Below are 6,062 nucleotides of genomic sequence, written 5' to 3' on the forward strand. Positions count from 1 at the left end.
GATTTTTTTTTTACTTCTTCTTCTGGAGGTGCAGACTGTGTCTTTGTGAACAGAAGGATGTGCAGAGTGCAGACTGCGCTAGTTTTTAGACTAGTTTTGTTAAAATGGTCAAATGGAGAGGGGCGTGCGTAATGCGCTACTCTTTTGTGCCACTTTTGCACCACCTGCACAGTCTAAGCACAGCAACTGACACAGAGCTTCTCAAACCTTTTAGCTCAAGAACCAAAAGAGAAATTTGCCGTTTGCCCATGACCCAGACTAGTGAAAACAGCAGACCTACAAGCTCATGTGTCGATTCGTGCCCGTTATGAGGTTGTAGATCTGCTATTTTCACTGTACTTAATTTTTCATTTTATTCATGAAATACTGCACTTTAGATAAATGTTGGAATTGTTTTTAATTGATGAAAAGTTGTGATTTCGTATAATGAGATATTTACCCACGGGCCATGAAAAGTGTTCCGCGACCCAAAGATGGGTCCCAACACACTGTCCGCAATGCAGCTCAATGGCTTATTTGGTGTTTGCAGTAACTGTAGGCTACAACATTTTCATGTATAATGTCGACAGCTAAGCAATCAGTTCAGTACAAAACCTTTCATGGCTGTTTATATGATGCTGATTACCTTCATTTGGAGTTGTATAGGAAACGGTGCTTCGGTTTCACGTTTTCTCTTATTTTCTTTTGGATGTAGTCACAAATAGTGCTGGAAAAAGTACTCTCATGTTTTCACAATGCGTCACATTTGTGACGCATTGAAGATCGTCTAGTTTCATATGGCCTAAATGTATTATGGCTGAAGACGTGGTTAATGTATTGTGGTTAATAATTGTAGTGGAGTAAAAGTATAATATTTGCCTCTGAGATGTAGTGGAGTAGAAGTAAAGGTACTTAAAATTGGAATTGACGTGCTGTGTGCTTGTAGGCTACATTTGCTATTTTTGAATAGCCAAAAGGATAAACTCGTTAAAATGATTGCTGTATTACTATACTTTTACTGTGGACCCCCTGGAGCCCCACCAAGGACCCCTGGGTGGTTGAGACCACTGCCTAAATAAAAAATAGACTGTATTCACTAAATACTTTGGATGTCCGTGGACAACAGAAGACAGAAGTCAAGAAAGTAGGCTAATCTATGAAAGCTATAGCGAACTACTTTGCGTCATTCTGTTACCACAATTAGGATATGTATCATCAACACGCATATTATTCGGATTTTCTTTATCCAAGCATGAAAAATGAAAGGCAGCTTGTGTCAAAGGCTACTCTTTCTTTACCATCTAAAAACAATCAATCTCAGCTGATGTGACATCAGACGCCTTTCTCCTCGGAGACGAGTAAAGGCAGGGAAAGAATAAATGTACACCTACTGTACACAGTCCCGATGGATGGATGGATGCGACCACGGTTTTCCCGGTGAACCTGAGCGCAACGGTGGGGGCACGGGAGTGTGGGGAACACACACCACTGACTATTGCTGATAATGGAGAGGTTATATAGCTTTATGTATTGAGAGGCCAGGTTTTAAGGTCTTATTTTAGTTGTTTCTCATAAGCTTGCGACCCTCCTTGCCCATCGACCCCCACCGTTGCACTCAGGGTCAACGGGAAAACCGCGGTTGCTGGATGTATAGTGTGGAGAGGGAGGGATCTGTGCATCCATTCTCTGGATAACAAGACCTTTGTGCTCCATTGGTCTGCAGCTAATCTGTGTCCATATCAACGTTGGAAAGCCTTCCCAAACAGACTGCATGGTCCTATAGTAGCACACTGGGAACAGACTGCTCCTATAGTAACACACAGGAAACAGACTGCTCCTATAGTAACTAACACACAGGAAACAGACTGCTCCTATCCACAACTTTCCAACATCCCATCGTGCATTGCGCAGAAGGTGAGCAGCATTTCCGGCGTCGCAGCTGAGTGTGAACTACACGCTCACAACGGTTGCATCTGCGACGCGACGTGAGCTTGTATGTCTGCTGTTAACCGGAAGTGTCCCGCAGATAATACTTCTCCAGTCCAGGCCTGCGGGAAGTAATTTACAGCTGGGGTTTTATCCGGTTTTGTTGGTGTTATTATCGGGTTTCCACTGTACATGTTTTAGCTAAATGCAACACAATCAAGAACTACACTTTCCCTTCCCCTCTGGTCCGCTCTCCACACGCATTGAGACAAATCAAGAAGCCAAATGGTTCTCACACAGTGGCTACGCCACCGATGCCAGCCAGCAGGATATATAGACAGATTTCTTGTTTACCAACATTGAGACTGCACCTGCCTGTTTCATAATTATGATCATTCAGTTCCCAACAGATCCCCAAACCTGTTGATCTGGGGAGCACCGCATTCTGTTCATTCAACCTCCTCTCTGTGTTGGCTGGTGACTGTGAGTGTGAAGAGACGCTCCACATATATACTTCACCCCCGCGAGAACAGCTAATATACAAGCTCACAGCTCATTGCGGATGCAACTGTTGTGAGCTTGGAGGTCTGCTGCCCTTTTGTGGGGCATAATGACGAGTGGTTTTGGGAACAACTGCTTTGAACATAGCTTCAAAGTGGGGGCTGGGGCGGCCGGCACCTGGACCAACCCCCCCCTCCCCCCAGCACCCCTACTTCCCGCGGGGTTGGACTGCTCCTATAGTAACACACAGGAAACAGACTGCTCTGTGCTCTTATACTGTAGTAACCATAGATATAAAAAGCTAGATGCCTCATCCGCCGCTGCAGTTAATTGGAGCAGCGGCGGCTCCAGAGAACTGTGATTGGGGGGCTATGGGGGAGCTGGCTTTTGTAGAGCGGGGGCAAATTAATTTTGACAACAAACAATAATAAAGTAGTACTTATGACAAACAAGATTCTCTCTCTTAGGGTATGGATAACTGAACAGATCAGATCATTGACTGTTTCCTGCTCCAAATTCAAGGACTGTAGGTGATTGGATAGGGTTGTTGTGAGGCTGATGAAGATGCTTTCCAGCATAAACATTACGATTTTATAGTATGGTTTACATAGAAGTCAATTGTCTTTCACATATTCATGTATATTTAATTTATGTATTCTTTAATTATTTTTCATCACAATTGGGTTTGTGGGATGGGGGGTCTTAGGGGGTGCTAAGCCTTCACCAGGGGGGCTAAAGCCCCCTCTAGCCCCCCCCTCCAACTGCATTGGAGCGACGTCTAACAACTGGAGGCCAGACATCCAGAAAGATTGTGAGGCTGTGTGAAAATAGCAAATCTACACACTTCGAGCTTGTAGATTGGCTATTTTCAAATGGCCGAAATGTACAAGGGCTGAAGTAATTAATGTATGTTTTAACACATTTTGCTGGGGACCCCCTGGAACTCCCCTCCCCCAGGACCCCTGGGGGACCCCACTTTGAGAGCCACTGAGCTAAACGTCTCCTATATGTCTGTCTGTCTGTCTGTCTGTCTGTCTGTCTGTGTCTCTCTCTCTTTCTCAGGTGCTGGCTTTGTTCGAGGAAGGCGAGGAGTCGGTCACTGCCTTCGTCGAGCCCTTCGTCATTCTCCTCATCCTCATTGCCAATGCCATAGTCGGAGTTTGGCAGGTACACAGACTACGCACACGCACGCACATAACACCACACACGCACACTCACTCTCACTGACACCATCACAAGGACCCGGTGCACATAACCACCCCCCTTGAATGCAATGTCTTTTACAGACACGTAAATAGAGCTCTCAGTAGCTATAAATCACAGCACAATGTGGTGGCACCGGGCTCAGGGTCACAGTGACGGTGTGTGAAGCATCTTTGCGACGGCAGCCGCGGCCCGAGTGCTCAAAGTTCTGCACGAGCCGCAGTAGTTTGGCGCAACGTCAGCCAGGAGGTGAGAGGTTAAGCTGCCTGCGTGCGTGCATGTGAGCACAATTGGCTATATAGCTTTAAAACAAAGTGGCCCTCGTCGCTATACCGTCCGCGACGCGCGATCCGCAGTAAAAATACAGTGGCATGATCGGGTTACGGTAAGCCTTGGATGTGTGTTTGTGTGTGTGTGTGTGTGTGTGTGTGTGTGTGTGTGTGTGTGTGTGTGTGTGTGCATGCACGTGGGGGGGTCCATATCAGCCTTGTGCCGGTCATTTGGAAACTATGCACAAGGATTGACACATGGGGGGGGGGGGGGGGGGGGTACGAGGGAGAATGGAGAGAGTGGTGAGGAGGTTGGAATGATTTGGGATTTTTTTACGCGTAGGTGCTTGGTGGTGGTGGGGAGGGGGGGGACGACACAGCCTGGGAAGTGACCATGAAGCCTGATTGATACTTAGTCATGTCATATATCGTTGTCGGGTGGAAACCTCGTATCTCCAAGTTTCAAATTTTTACGTTCTTTCGCAAAGTAAAGCCCTGCTTCGTCGTACAAGGCCGTCGCACAAAAGTAGTGAAAACAGACGATCTACAAGCACACAACGCCTGGTTTATACTTAGTCTTGTCATGTCCCGGTTTTCAAGGACCCTCGAATCAATATGCATTTGACCACAGACCCTCCGTCTGAAAAGGTTTTGTGCCAGGGACCCCCAGAAGAGAAGATTCATGTTAAAAAAATTAAAAGAAAAAAAAGGAAAACGATTTATACAACATTTTCAAACATTGCTGATACTTTTCAGAAATGTTCGAAAACAGCAGATGTATAATAAATAGGCTACAAGCTCGCACGAAGTGATGTGCTGTGAACTTGTAAATCTGGTATTTTTGAATAGCCAAATGGATAAAGTGGTTAAAATGATTATGATGCTACTTTAGCTGGGGACCCCCTGGAACCCCACCGAGGACCCCTGGGTGGTTGAGAACCACCGCCTACCATTGAGTGACATCATGAGCAGGCAGGTTTTGATTTCAAACAATAGGTGAACCTTTTATTTTATTTTGTCATTTTTGGAGTGGTGAAAGCACTCCCAATAGACAGGTATGTCTGTGGGTGGCTGGCTATGTGGCTGGCTGGCTATGTCTGTAGCCTGGCAATACCTCTAGTGGCCACACACAACACACATGTTAAAGGAGGGGTGCTGTTTAGCAGGCCAGGCACACTCAACACGCACGCACGCACGCATGCACGCACGCACACACATGGTATAGCTGCTCAGATTCACCACTCCACTTCGAATCGAGGTTTGATTTTTTTTATTAATGCAAAAGCAATGAAACAAAAAAATATATCATAAAAAAGGTTGAAATAAGCTCGTTTGATATGGCCATAGCTAGATACTGATGATGTCACTGGTAGGCAGGTTTCTGAACTGTCCAGTTCAGAAAAGTGGTCCTTTAATTAATTTAGGTGCAGTTTTTGGATGAAAACGCATTAAATTAACCGATACATGTATTATTTTGAAGCTGTCATGGTCTCTGGCGGATGGAAACCAAACCTCTATATGCTCAAAACTTTGGAGGATTCAAATTCAAAAACAGTTAAAAGTAGCAGATCGACAAGCTCAAATTCAAGCTTGTGGATCTGCTACTTTAGATGCTTAGTTAGAATATGGAGAGGTTTCAGCCCTGGCAGTGGTGATAACTATAATGGTAATTAATTGTGGATTTAAATTGTAAATGGTGCATTTATATAGCGCCTTTATCCAAGGCGATTCACAGATATTGTGCATTAGATTCACCCATTCACACACACATTCATACACAGATGGCGGAGGAAACCATGCAGTGCACCACCCTGCGCACCGGGAGCAACTAGGGGTTCAGTGTCTTGCTCAAGGACTCTTCGACACTAACTCTGGGGGAGCCTGGGATCGAACTGGGAACCCTCCGTGTTCTAATGGCGGTTTCTCTACCCCTGAGCCACTGCCGCCCCACTTGACTTTCTAAACAGACGATTTCTAAAACACATCTTATTGTTATAGTTTTTGTGCTGGGTGTGAACAGCCCTTGTAACCATTATCGTTGCTGTCGCTCAGAAACCTCTTATCTCTCTTAAGTTGAATCCCAAAACGTAACAGTTTTGAGACGATATTTAGGCTAATCATCATCATCATCAGCAAATATTGTATTTTTACTCCACTGCAATTATTTGAATTCTTAGGGCTCTA

This window comes from Nannobrachium achirus (genome assembly GCF_963921795.1).
Source record: "Nannobrachium achirus genome assembly, chromosome: 4".
Taxonomy (NCBI): domain Eukaryota; kingdom Metazoa; phylum Chordata; class Actinopteri; order Myctophiformes; family Myctophidae; genus Nannobrachium; species Nannobrachium achirus.